This window comes from Anastrepha ludens, chromosome 5 (genome assembly GCF_028408465.1).
Source record: "Anastrepha ludens isolate Willacy chromosome 5, idAnaLude1.1, whole genome shotgun sequence".
Classification (NCBI taxonomy): Eukaryota; Metazoa; Arthropoda; class Insecta; order Diptera; family Tephritidae; genus Anastrepha; species Anastrepha ludens.
Genome location: NC_071501.1, coordinates 55857268 through 55871465, shown reverse-complemented (window position 1 = coordinate 55871465; position 14198 = coordinate 55857268). Strand labels below are relative to the sequence as shown.

Here is a 14198-nt window from a genome sequence, read left to right as displayed (position 1 = left end):
GTACTTCAAAAGAATAAGATTTAGATAAGGTCATATAAAAACATTTATTAATATTAAGGACAGTTTATTTCTAATGCTCATATGAATATAAACATCCGACGGGAAGGTAATCGTATTAAAAAATTTCATGTTGTCAGTAAAAAGTAGAAATTTGGAATGACTAAGGCACAAAAATAAATAAAGCAGGACCAAGAATGCTACTCTGGAGCGCACCCGATGTTGCCACGAAAAGGAATGATTTAGTATTCTCGATTTCTACAAAGGATATTAAAATGTTATGCGAGACGATTTCTAATCCTTTTAAAAATCCGAATAAATTGTATTAACTTAAAATACGTTTTTAAATGCAGCGACGCGATACCTAGAAAAGGCTGTCAAATTCATGAGTGCTGGTGACTGTAGGGCCCACAAACAAAACCATGTTGATGTAGTTCCAAAATTATTTTGATAGAAAAGTACACATTTTTATAAAGTGTAAATTTGCCTAAAACTTTAAATATCATCCTTATTACCGGAGTACAAAATCGGTGTAGCCTATAGAAAAAGGGAGATTAAAAATATGAAAGAGAGGAGCTGCAATTCTTAAGCAAGGGAGAGGCTAGCCCATTAAAATATTTTTTAGAGTGTTTTTTAAGGCCAAAATGATGTTGATAACGTCAAGTTCAGTGATACCAAGTGCTGCAAAGTATACAGAGTTAGAAGTGAAATTTGTCAGAGTCGGTGACGAAATTCGATTTGAAAATAAACCGCAAGTAGACTTGCCAAAGTCAAGAAGTCAACTATTAAATATTAGGCCCATGGTAGGTATATATTTAACGCAAATTGGCGAAATTAAAAGTCACTTGAAAACCAGTTTTGTGTAAACTAGTAAAAGCCGTAGTTGTACCCGAAACTGTATAAGTTAAACAAGGGCAACCACCGTAGCCGAATGAGTGTGGCACCGCACCTCGAACTATCTATGGGCATGATATAAAAGGTAGAAATAGTTTTCTCTAATAGCCATTCAGCAGCGGCATAAAACTATAGGACCCTCCAGCAAGGACGAGCTTTTCCTCCAAATTATAGAGCTCGTCTTGATGTTGCTGGAGGGTCCTATAGTTTATAATATATCTATATATATATATTTATAAACTAGAGGACCTTCCAGCAACATCAAGACGAGCTCTATAATTTGGAGGAAAAGCTCGTCCTATATATATATATATATATCTAACAAGACTGCGAATCAAAAATCAATTAAAGCTATATACGTTTAAATAAACCTGCTTCATGTATGGTAAAAAAAGCATTGATAATATTTTATTGTATACAAAAAAAATTATTAACTTTTGTTTTTGAAATATGTAAGTATAAAAAAATGTCGAGAATGTTTCTTCTCAATCAGATAATTAGAGCCCACAAGTATAATCTTTACTAGTCAATTTAAAGTATGTATAGATTCGGCTAGATGCACTAAAAGGCATTTACCCATCTATTTGTTCAGTAATCTCTCAACCTGTTCCTCCTTCTTATAAAGATAATAATAAATTGTTTTTATTGTAATGAATATATATTTACTACACCAAATAATAGAAAAAGTTTTATAATAGCGGTCGTCGTTCTCCGGGCAACGGCAAAGCTCCGAGTGTATTTTGCCATGAAGCAGCTCGTCATAAAAACCATCTGCCGTTCGGAGGCGGCATAAAACTGCAGGTGCCTTAATTTGTGGGAAAGCATCAAGACGCACACCACAAATAGGAGGAGGAGCTCGGCCAAATACTCAATAAAGGGCATAAGAGCGAATTACATAAATATTACGGTTTGTTTAAGCTTAACTAAATTTTGAAATTGAATTACACAATCGTACAACGAGTATTGTTTATGTTTTCCATTAATTATGTAGTAAATAACAGAAAGAAATAATCTACTCACCCCTGAATATATCCTCTCCTTTTTCATTGGTCAATAATGTTTTAGTAATCTATATATTTATATATATTTTCTTATTCAATTCATAGTATTTAATCACAATGATTGTTAAGTAAAAATCGATATTGGATTAAAGCACGAAAAGTTCACAATTGAGGCGTTCGTACGCATGTAGCAAAAATATCTAACACAACTGAATAATGCAGTTTTTGTTAATAATAAGTATGTATATAGTGCCACTGCAAAACAGAATTATGTGATGTAAATTTATTGGAAGTAATTCATATTGGAGCTTGTGTCCATTTAAAAATAGTAAGGATCAATATTTCTTCTAATTTTATAATTTCTAAATCACACTGATGCCGATTTTATAATTATTGTTGTATATATGTACATGTGTGATTAAGAAAAGATATTTTATTAGTCTGCACTATGAATGACCACCTATGTATATATGTATATACTATATATTCACATTTATGTTTTGAGCATACGTCACATATGTATGGCAAATTTTTTATTCGCGTTTAATTTATCTGTGTGTACACGTGCAAGTAAATTTGAAACATTGTATTAAAGTCATCTGTTTTTAGTGAACATAAAAATATACTTTAAATTGCGTTTTATTGAGTTTGTCATATTTTGCGAGATTCAACCGTTGTGTTACAACCGGGTTACAGAAACTTATGTTTGTATGTATGTAGTGCAAACTTCTTTTCGTTTAAAGACCAAAAACGTGCTACCACTCTGCTTTCATTCGGTTTACTGTCGACAACTAATATGCATACATACATAAATATCTCATTCAATACTCGATAATATGTGTATGAGTGTGATGGTTTATACTGATTGTATTCTTCCTTTTCTTAACAACTGTTCTTATACATTCATGTGTGCAAATGAACTCTGGTCAACCACAATACAATAAAACACTGAGCAGTGATATGCTCATTGTCAGTAGCAACGGCATCGAAAAAAATGACAATTATACCCATCTTGGCATCTTGTGGGTAAATACCCGTATCCTGACTAAATACTTGTTTTTGATGTCAATTACCTAACATCAAATGCTTATAGTTTATTCGGGTACACACCTACCCAGTTGATGTAATAAGCCTTCAAGAAGCGCTGCATTCCACAATTTGTTTCAGCGCTGACTTACTATAATTTTCTGTCTTCGCGTTTGTGATACATACATTTGTATAAGTTTGTATCTGAAGCAGATTAATTGTATGCTACTATGATACTTAAAGATTTAGGAACTACGTGTTATACTTTGTCGATTGTTGGAGCGAAATACATATGTACTTATAAGCTTTGGTGATGCGCATGTTTAAGGTTATATAGGTATTATTTTAGAACCTCAACCGGCTTCGGAGAAATAATGTTGGCTCACAAAAGTTAAAATACTTCAAAGTGGGATCAAACGAAATGCAAACGGAATCAAAATATGTTTAATTCCAGTATAAGCGTTAAGAGTGGTTAACACAAAATTTTGAAAACATAACGATTTTAGTTAAATAATTAAGAATAAATTAATGTTCAACATTATGATGTGGGTTATAAATGAAAGTTGCTGTAAAAATTTGTATGTTATTATAATTTCGATCAGCGTATTACCTTCATTAAGCGTTATTATATATATAAGATATATAACTATCTTTTCATGTTGCTGCATCTAATAATTTTTATGCTCTAAGCCAAATATTGTGGGTAAAAAAACTAGTTTGTTTTGTTTAATAAATTAATAGAATATCAAGAATACCATACATGTCATAGTCAATTAATATCAACTACTGAAAGCCACATAAAGCGCTTATTAAGGAGCTACATGGGTTTCGCCGGGTAAAAAAAGGGCTATTTTCAATATTTTTTTCTTCTATGTAAAAAATTGTTTATTTAATTCAAACTTTTTTCTGTCTTTTAGATACATATTTAAAGAATAATTTCTGAAATTTTCAAAAAAAAAAATTAAAACTCCTCCATTGTGACGTCATTTCCGGTGACCCCTCGAAAAAAAGGTGCGTCCGCGTTGTCAGCATAACTCCTGACAGGCTCATCAAAAATGAAAAAACAAAAATAAGTTAAGACCATAAACTCGTGCTTGAACGAAGGAAAGAAAAAAAATAAAAATTGGAATGTTGGCAGACATTTTTGCAAAAAAAGGAAAATTTCGGTCAAATTTGCTTCACTTTTTTTTTTTTTAATAGTTGTAATTGAAAAAAAAAAAAAAATCCTTCGTTCAAGCACGAGTAAATTGTATTTCGAATAAATAAAAATAAATAAATAATTGGCGCGTACACTTCTGTTAGGTGTTTGGCCGAGCTCCTCCTCCTATTTGTGGTGTGCGTCTTGATGTTGTTCCACAAATGGAGGGACCTACAGTTTCAAGCCGACTCCGAACGGCAGATATTTTTATGAGGAGCTTTTTCATGGCAGAAATACACTCGGAGGTTTGCCATTGCCTGCCGAGGGGCGACCGCTATTAGAAAAATGTTTTTATTAATTTTGCCTTCACCGAGATTCGAACTAACGACCTCTCGGTGAATTCCGAATGGTAATCACGCACCAACCCATTCGGCTACGGCGGCCGCCGTGTATTGTATTTCGAATACCTGTGTAAAATTTCATCGAGATCGGTTGAGTAGTTTTCGAAAACATTTGACAACCGACTTTGAAAACACAGTTCCGAGAAAAACGCGTTTAAATTTTGAATAACAATAAAATTGACTTGGAGCGCACACATTCCAAAGGCTGTATCTCCGAATTTATTATTCGGACCGACTTGAAAATTTAGGATAATACTCCTGAGATGTTGTAGAAATTAATAAGCCAAAAAAAAATAAATCGATTTTTTTGAGAGTGGGTTTAAGGGGCGTGTGAATAGTTGGTTAGTAACGTGTGGGGTGCCTTCACATATCAGACCTATGTTGGGTATGTCGGGGTCGATTGTGGATAGGTAGGAGTTTAACCTACTACAATATCCTGAATGTAATTGCGCCAAAGTAACGCGGGTCTATGGAGGCAGTTGTAGCTCTTCGTCTGTGATAGGTGATAGTTAGATTCCGATGGCTGGCGATTTGAGGGCCTCTTTATGGTTTTGGATCTTAGTACTAACTGCGGTTGTATGAGCCGAGAAGGAAATCTAACTATCAAAGATGATCCTCAATATTTACGGGTTATTTACGGTCGATTTTTTCCGATTGCACCGAATGACATTTTTGTTATCCTGAACGAAACTGCGGATTGGATATTAGACCAAGCATGTGATCAAACAATCAAAAGCTAATCTTAAAATTGCTAGAACCCGAAGCAGAGCAACAAACCAATCTTTGGACCTGTATAGGGCAACGAAAAAATTTACGGAAGAAGGATCCATATGTAGAAGGTCATGCAAGTGGGGAAAGTCCCTGATCGCCATTCACTTAGGAGTAGGAAGGACGATTATTGTGCAAGGTTCAAGCAGCAGACTGATTCCATATGTAGAAGTCCACACAAGTCAGGAAAGGCCCTGATCGCGAGTGGCCACGACGATTCTTTCTATGATCCCAGCAGCTCACAACTTATGGGCTTCGCAAATGTATCCCCTGTGATCTACCCAATCTATAGGAAGAGTGATTCTGCAAATTGTGCAGTAAGCGATGGAACAATGAGCTGGATGTGCTTAACGACGACATAAACATAACGCAGCGAATAAAGATCCAGCGGCTACGTTGGCTGGGCCATGTCGACCAAGTGAAAACAGACGTTCCGGCTCTAAAGTATTCGATGCGGTACCAGCTGGTAGTTGCAGGGGAAGAGGAAGGCCTCCTCTACGTTGGAAAGATCAGGTTGAGAAGGACTTGACTTCACTTAGTGTGTCCAACTGACGCCGGTCAGCAAGAGAAAGAAACGACTGACGCGCTTTGTTAAACTCAGGTGAGCGGCTAAAGCGCTAGAGTAGGCGTGTACATTGTACAAAACATTGTACGCTATCCCAGCTGATATTGTTCGAGTTCGGATTTGTCGGAAAATGGACTTCGAGAACCAGCTGGATGACTCCACGCTACTCATCGTCCAGCACCCCGATCCGTCCCGTAGGTACCCCATGGGTGTGGAATTTTTCGAGAGAATACGTCTGTATCTCGCGGACTCATGGCACCCTTCCTCGCTTCCACAAAATCTCCTCCATGAGTCTCGCTTCGCTTTCCTAATTTCGGAGTTGTAAATTTCTAATCTTGGAGGATGGTTCCATATGTAGAAGTCCACACAAGTGGGGAAAGTTAATGATCGCCTTTACTTGGAAGTGGCCAATACGATTTTTCTACCGCTACCATGTAAAGAAGCGCAAATTCGTTGTTGGATTTGTTGTCTACTGCCGTTCACTCAGGTTGACGCGCGTCTCGCTATAATCCGCATCAAAGGGAGATTATTCAACATTTCGCTCTTTTGCTTTTCGCTTTGGAAGACAAGAACGATGCGACCAAAGATTCCTTCTATGAGCGCTTGGAACGTTCCTATGAGCGCTTCCCCCGCCACGACATAATTTTTAAGTCCTATAGTCGGAAACTTCAGCCTCCACAACGAAACATCCGGTAACGGACAGAGGCTGATCGACTTCGCGGGGGCTCGAAACATGGTAGTCTGCAGCACCAGAGTCCAGCATAAAAAATACACAAGTTACGTGGCTTTTTCCTGACCGAAAAACGGAAACCAGATCCATCATGTTCTGATAGAGGGAAAATACGCTTCTCTTGTTTTAGAAGTACGTACGATCCGAGGGCCCGACATTGACTCGGATCATTACTTTGTTGCGGACAAACTACGCACACGCCTCTGTGCAGCAAAAAACGTACATCTAACTACGTACAGAATGTTCGACATCGAAAAGTTGCAATCACAACAGACAGCGCGAAGATTTGCCATTAGACTCTCACTTCTGCTCTCAGAGTACTGCCCAACAATCCGGCAGGCACCAATAGGAACAACGCCCGAAAATTCTACCAGAAAGTTCGGCGGCTACAGAAGGTTTCGAGACCGGGGCGTTTTCTTGTAAAAACAAAGATGGCGATCTGGTGAATGACATTCAGAGCATGCTTGAATTATTGTGAAATAGTAACAGCAGCGCATGTCAAAGAGAATGTGAAACTGAAACGAAACTGAAACTGTGACGACCATTACGAAGTGAGAATAGCGAAATTGGGGCTGAAGAGCAACAAAGCCGTGGGCACCGATGGACTGCTGGCTGAGTTATTCAAACGCGGCAGCGAGGAGCTGGTATGGTGCATGCATCCGCTTTTATGCCAAATATAGTCGAAACTGCATTCGACAGTACGAAAAGAAGTTAACTATACGCCGCGATGTCTGAATTTGGTATCCCCGCAAAACTAATATGGCTATGCACGATAACGTAGCTCAATACCAGCAGAGCTTTCAGAATTGGGAAGATCCACTTCGAACCGTTTGATACCAAACGAGGTTTCAGACAGGGTGAATCTTTAACCTCACGTTGGAGAGGATCGAGCGAGCCGCAGAACTTAATCGGTCAGGCAAAATTTTTTATACGAGCGTACAATTGTTTGTATACTGCTTTTCCAAACTGGATAAAGAGGCAAACCGAATGGGTCTGGTGCTGAACGAGGACGAAACGAAGTATCTCCTGTCATCAAACAAACATTCGGCGCACTCGCGTATCGGCATCTACGTCACTGTTGACAGTTATGATTTCGGCGCTGTAAAAGACCTCGTTTATTTAGGAACCAGAATTAACACTTATAACAATGTCAGCTGGGAAATCCCACGAAGAGTCTCTCTCGCCAACAAGTGCTACTTTGGACTATGTAATCAATTGAGTAGTAAAGACCTCTCTCGACGAACAAAACTAACACTCTACAAGGCTCTCATCATGCTTACCCTAACGTATGGCGCAGAAGCGTAGACGATGACAATATCCGAGGAAGCTTTGGACCTTTGCACGTTGGCAACGGCGAATATCACAGGCGATGGAACGATGAGCTGTAAGATCTTTACAACGACTTAGACGTAGTTGGCTGGGTCATGTTGTCCGAATGCATATAAATGCTTCGACTCTGAAAGTATTCGATGCGATACGACCTAGTGGCAGCAGAGGAAGGCCTCCTCTACGTTGGAAACGTTAGGTGGAAAAGGACTTGGCTTCACTTGGTGTGTCCAACTATATTTTCTTGCGGTGCTTCCCTAAGAACATCCTGCAAGTTTCCGCAATATAGGCTCTAGTCCATACTCCTAAGATTCCTGCAGGAGGGTCTATTCGGTTTGGCTTCGTTTAGCGAAAATTGGATGTACCTGGGATCCCAAAAGGAGTGAGCGCTAAGCACCCGCCGGTCAGAAATACGATATGTCAGTGAGGAAGAAGCCAGAGTGAGGTCAAGCCACTTTTTAGATTGAAATCAAAAAGTGTGTCACCTCTTGCATTAATGTCCGTACCTCCCCAACAAGTGTGGTGGGAGTTCGCATAGGTATCATCGATGAGGCCGGTTTTCCTTTGTCTCGCCTCAGCTAGCGCCTCTGATAGCAGCATTGCTTCACCTCTCTTCGTGCGCCATATATACTAAAATCAGCCAGAGTCTCCCAGTATTAGGCCAGTATTAGGTTCCAAGCGTATTGTAACAATGTCATCATTGCTGAAATAAGGTAAAATAAATGATTTTTAGACCTTTGCTGATGAGTATACAGGATATAGGTTTACCTGTACCACTATGCACCATCAGTAAATAGTCTTTCGTCCTAATTCTATAAATACCGCTACTGCTCACCCACGGCTCCTGAATCAGAATTACGTCGGCTCCACCTTGGTCACAGTGGAATAGTAAACATCCTGATGCTGCCTGCCTCTTACCACCCAGTACCTCTGGATGGCATGTTGGATCTTCCCTGACTATGCATTCCGTCTATACTTGCCATTACAAAATTCACGACCCTCCTACCCTCGAGGTAAGGTAGGGCGAGTACATCCATGCATACACAGATAGCTCAAAGCTCGAGGGCAGGGTGGACGGAGGTGTATATTCCGAACATCTGTAGTGTCAGGCTGAACTGATGGCAATAATGAAAACCGTGACTCTGGTACAGTGTAACCTGGATTTGGTATCTACATTCTCACTGATAGCCAGGCGGCGATAAAATCCCTCACAAAGCAGTCGACATCCTCCAAGGTAGGCATGAAATACCGCACATCTCTTAACGAGATGGCTGATACATTTCACCTAATAATAACATAGGTTCCTGGCTATTGTGACATTGAGGGAACTGCAGAGCCGATGAACTAGCGAAAATCGGCACCAAATTTACCAATGAGTACATAGACAATGATATAGCTATACCCTTGCTAACATGTAAGCTGCTTATCTTAGAGGAAATTGTAAGAGCGGCGAATGAAAGATGGCGTAATGAAGCCATTTGCAAAATCGCCCGACAACTGTGGCCGACTCTGAATGCTAAACGTACGAAACTTCTACTAAGACGAGATAAGTACAGTCTTAGCACACTGATTTCAGTTACAACAGAAGTTGGAAGACGAGGAAGGGAAAATCTTGCCCCTTCGGTGCCATTGTCTCAGTTCTGGCGGAATGAAGGATCTTACAAAATTTTTGAAAAGTGATCACTAGTTTTAGGAGAGATTCTGGCGGCCTGTACATGGTAGCCAGCCACTCATCAACGCACACAATTCGCTTAAATGTACCAAATTTACGACCGACACTCTCACAGCGGAGGTACAGCGGTTCCTCTTAAGTTAGGTTAAATGGTTGCCCTTGCGGGCCCCTTGGACAAAAATTGAAAATTTGTCCGTTTTGGAACCATACAAGGGGAGGGGAGGAGAAAATAAGAGGGGGAGGAACCAGACAGATCGAGAAAAAAAGGAAGAAAAGGTTTGTATTAGAAGATGACGGTCAACAATGACGATTTACGTTTTTAACCGCTTCAAGATACTGATGAATTTCACTAAATGTGTTATATTTAAGCCCGCAATATCCGCCGGTGTAGCGAAAAAGTGAGAGCCCAGATGACCCCAGAGATGATTCCTTGATGTGTTAAGCAAGGGCAAGAATCACCGCATGGATACCTAACGAACAGCGTGCGGTGAATATACCTACCAAATTCGATAGCTGTGGCCGCGGCTAGAAGGATCCCGCGACTTTGTTCATTTGTGCACTATCCCAGCGCTCGCTGAGTTGACACAAGGCCCATATTCCCAATAGCAGACCCCAGGTTCTTAAGAGAACTCCAAACCTCTCATATTGCTCAAGGGTCCCCTTTCTAGCCAACTCATCGGCTCAGTTTCCCTTTCTGCCGCTGTGACAGGTAACCCAAATGAGCCTGATATCGAAGTATTTCTATGCAATCGAGAGGGAAGTCAGGCATTCCACGACTAATTTCGAGAAGACAAACAACGACTCCACGGGTGCCACATTCATGAGTGCTGGAGTAAGAGTGGTCCGAAGCCTCCCACTGATGTCATCCATTCCAGCGAGCTCCACCAGGCAAGGACTCCGTACAGCGAAATTGTGTTATAAAGCCAAAAAGTAATTTTAGAAAAAAGGCCCCATCTTTTGCCGATAGCGCCCCTACAACCATACAAGGCGACTGTGGCCTTCCTAATTCTCTCCTCAATGTTGGGCTTCCACGTTAAACCTCTGTCAGGGACAAGCCCCAGGTACTTAACCCTGTCGGAGAGCACAAACGGGAGGGAAGAAAGACTCTAGGTATTTTATATTTCATCGTAAATAAGACGACATCCGTCTTCAGAGAATTTACCGAGAGACAGCAATCTGCGGTCCATTTCACTACTAGATTTAGATAACACTGCATCAGTTCCATCAGAGTATCTAAAAAATCTTCTCTAACAATAAGTGCCACGTAATCCACGTAAGCAATAACCTTACAGCCTCTCCTCACCAGCTCCTCTAGCAAGTCGTTGAGCAAATTAACCCAGAGAAGCGGAGTGCCTCTGCTCACCTGCCGGCGTAGGGAGGCGCAGCCCCACGCTGCTGCTATCGTTCTATCGCTAAGCATTTTACGTATTAGCCTAGTAAGGTCGGTTCCGACCTCTATTTTATCCAAAGACTTAGTGATTGCCTTACCACTTTCATAAAGACTGCAGAGATAATGGAAGCTACTTTCTTCCATCCTTTCCTCCAGCCCTATCTCACCACGAGTTGCAAGCGGTTCCGCATGCGGCTGCCGACCTAAGTAAAGCTGCTCCCCTAATCATACTAACCTTAGCGCTGCCCCTCGGATCTAGCCAATTAGAGGAAGTGATTCTTCCTCTCTTCCCATGAGTCAGAAGGGTCTGGGGAGCCGCTATCTAAAACCTGGTGTATAGTCGTCCCAAAATGATCCCATGGTTATTTATGCCAAGATAGGAGGTCATGCGAGGGTTTTTTTTTGTTTGTTCCCTTCTCGAAACTACTTTGCATTACTTCGGGAAGGCTCAGAACGGTGTCCATTAAATGGATCCATACTATTCACCCACGTCTGGGTCCATCATATTGGTAGCCAGCTTCATGCTATAGGCTCGTCTTCTAATGTCTCTGCGCCATCATATCAGTGCTCCCAGGCTCCTCTCACATGGGCGTATGGATGTTATACTCTATCAAGGTTTCTTTTGCATCTGCAGCAAAACAGAAACATCGGAAGATGTTACGATAATATTATTGTCATGAGCAAATCACTCAAGCGTCTGTGATTAGTCGTCAGACAGTCCATCTTCTATCGAGGGCTGATTTTTTTTCTCTGCGTTTTGCCCTGCCACTCCGCGCGTTATAGGTGCAGTATTGTCCTCTTTGCAAAACTTTTAACTGCGTTTCAACAGAAGAAGGTCACGTACTATACGCTTTCTATTGCATTGTTGCAGCCTGGACAGAACGGAGTGTTCTCCATCTGAAAACGATGGAGGTACTCTAAGAAACATCCGTGACCGCTCAATATTTGCGTTAAATAGCGATCTATGTCTCCGTGTCTTCTAGTAACCCATTGGCTACTTTTGGGTATAAGTCTATAGGTTCAACGTCCGTTAACAGACGAGTCCGATCTGCTTTAACACTTTTCTAACGAATGCAGACGTTCTGCAGCTTTCGCTTCAGTTATCGACTTTTCTCCTTGTCTGTCATAAAGTTGTCACATTTCCTGCACAAGTATATCTATTGGGAGCTTTCCAGCGGTGACGCAAACCGCGTCATCTGATACGGTCCTGCATGCGCATGCGACTTTTAGTGCATTTCGTCGGTGCACTTAAGCTACGGGTCGAGCATTCGATGACTTTGGTCCTGCCCATAAGTAGCAGCATATAAGATGACTGAATAAACCACCCTTGCCAGGAGGTGCTTTCTTAAGCCTTGCGGTCCACCCATGTTTGGAAGAATTCATGTAAGAGCACCGTTGACTACCGCTGCTTTGGAACCCACACTTGCTAAGTGTTGCCTAAAGCAGAGCCGTGCATCAATCATTACGCCTAGATACTTTATTGCCTCTTGCGACAATATTTCATGCCACCTATCCGCAATTTCATGAACTCTTTTTTTCTTCGCGCAGTTACGAAGGCCGCTTCTGTTTTTTGTACTGCCAACTTCAGCCCCACTGCAGATAGCCATAGTTAAGCTCTAGCTGCTACATCATTATACTTTTCCTGCAGGTGGTCTAGCTTCTTGCCCGTGACCATGAGAGCGGTGTCATCGGCATAGCCTAGGCATAGCTAAGTCAGGATCTGCTGCCTTGTTGTCTTTTATACGTCTCAGCGTGCTTAAGACTTCTTCTGTTGTAACTGGGGGCATGTAGTCGATATCAGTCACCTTTGGTATCGGTCACTAGTTTCCTCCTGTTGGGGAAAAAGCTCCATTACCACTTGGCTGAGCAGGATGTGGCATATAGGTTCCGGCGCTCGCGGTCCTTTCACTTCCTGCATAGCGTTCTGTAGGCAAGGCCCTGGGGATCATTGTCAGCGCTGTTTCGCATTTTCTCAAAGCATCGAGTTTTGCTCTGTTTAGTAGCTGTTTTTTCTCAAACTTGCGTTCACAGTATTCGGCATTCAGCACTGTCCATGTTGGACGATGTCTTGCTCTTTTGCGCGTTTCTTCGTGCTTTATTACAAGCTTTGCGTATACTGGCTATCTCCGTTGTCTACCAATAGACGGGTTTTCTTTTGTTGTTGAATCTGCATTTTGGCATGGCTGCATCACATGCATCTTTCATGTGTTCGAAAATTTGTTCCGCCATATCTTCTGCCGCAGTGCGGGGGACAGTGGCATTTCTTCAAATTAATTGGAAGCTCTCGGCGTTGAAGGCAAGTCTATTCCATTTTTGTCTCGTCCTTCGTTGTTGTGACAGTTCTAAAGCGTTGCTTATCTCAATTACTATAGCCAAATGATCGCTGTACAAATGTACAAATTTTCGTCTACCATCCATTTTGGGCGGTTTGCTGTGGAGCAATCTGCAAAGCGAGGTCGATTATTGATCGCCCGCTGGCGCAGTCGAATGTGTTCACTCCTGGGCTGCTGAACAGGTGTTCACTCCTCGGCCGCTTTCCTCTTAGCTCAAATTCCAGTGTTGCTATCATGTGTTCAAAATCTTCTAAGCTCCACCTAGGTGATGCATAGCAGCTCACATAGTATAAACCATCTAGCTTCGGCCATGTGAATCCGGCATTCGCAACAGATATCCTATTCTGTATTACCACCCAATTACTGCAATTTTGGTTGCTGCTAGCTCGTCAGAATCGGCCATCCAATTGTACGAGTTGATGTCTACAAAAATGTCCAAAAGGGGAGAGCCACGTCCACTTTGTTTTCTACAACCGTTTGCCTTATCAGGCATTGTGCTGCATCACAGTGTTTGATGATTAGCTGCAAAATCTTCAAGTTCTTATTTTGTGTACTCCTTCTTGATAGCGTGAGCATTTGGCGTTACCTGCCGCATGCCCTCGCAAGTATGCATTTTTCAGCGTTTGTGCGAATTGCTGTCTGATGCCCATCCTTGCCGCATGACCTGCAAAGCTTTGTGCGATCTGGTCCATTGCATGTTGTCGCAACATTGTCATACTCCCAACATTTAAAACACCTTTTTGGTGATATAACCTTCGTTACCCGGGACTATACCCAGTCCACCTTGAGAAATCCAAGCGCTAGTACCATCTTAGCCTCTTCAGCCTGGAGCGCAAAGTAGACAGACTGTGTGCCTTCAAATGAAGTGCAGACACTTTTAATGGCTGTTTTATCCGGATTTATCACTTGCACCTGCTCTGTGAGACCTTTGCGTTGTAGTGTTACAGTGTGGATCTT

General features: G+C 41.5%; 1 protein-coding gene across 7 annotated transcripts in view; it reads right to left on the bottom strand.

The window, feature by feature from the left end:
- Nucleotides 1-14198, bottom strand: part of LOC128864279 (protein abrupt) — a 134954-nt gene that overhangs the window by 95352 nt on the left and 25404 nt on the right. The window contains exons 1-2 of one of the 7 annotated variants that reach the window (XM_054103862.1): nt 2384-2684; nt 1912-2147 (exon numbers count right to left, since the gene is read on the bottom strand). The exons of 3 other annotated variants lie outside the window; for them this stretch is intronic. The gene's annotated coding sequence lies outside the window, so the exon portion shown is untranslated. Of the gene's footprint in view, nt 1-1911; nt 2687-14198 lie in introns of those variants that run through there. 3 more of the 7 variants (XM_054103863.1, XM_054103869.1, XM_054103868.1) reach the window with 3 other exon arrangements.